Raw genomic sequence first — 570 nt, 5'->3', positions numbered from 1 at the left:
CCCCGGGCGCGCTGGCCGCAGCGGTGGTCGGGACCAGCAGGGGAGGCGAGCGGGGCATGTGTGGGTGGGAGGCCGGAGGGGATGTGGCCAGGGGAAGAGGGCGTGGGGGAGGTCGACGCGGCCGTGGGTCGAGCTCACGTCCATGGTGGATGGCGGGAGCGATGACGCAGAGAGGAGGAGGCCGGGGGTGCGGTGAGCGCGGTCGTGGGCGCGACCAGGGGCGATGGTCAGAGGCATGCGCCAGTGCGGTGAGCACGTTCGGGGCCCGGTCGGTGAGTGTGCACGGGGCGGCCGACGTGGTGCGGCACCGTGAGGCTAGGCAGGGATGCGGCCGGGCGAGGGAGAGAGAGGAGGGGCGCGGGGGTGCTCACAGGGCCGGTAGGGTAATGGCAGCGTGCTCGGGAAGGCTCGGGGTGGTCGACGGGGACGACGCGGCGGAGCGGGAGGCAGGCCGGCGGGGTAGACGATGAGGTGGAGGTGGTGCATCGCGGTGAGGCGGCACCGGGTGGCGGCGTCGCGGCGAGGCGGCACCGGGTGGCGTCGACGGTCTCCTCCTCTCGATCCCGATCC

This window comes from Triticum dicoccoides, chromosome 2B (assembly GCF_002162155.2).
Source record: "Triticum dicoccoides isolate Atlit2015 ecotype Zavitan chromosome 2B, WEW_v2.0, whole genome shotgun sequence".
Taxonomy (NCBI): Eukaryota; Viridiplantae; Streptophyta; class Magnoliopsida; order Poales; family Poaceae; genus Triticum; species Triticum dicoccoides.
The sequence above is the reverse complement of the archived record's forward strand: the minus strand, read 5'-3'. Positions refer to the sequence as shown.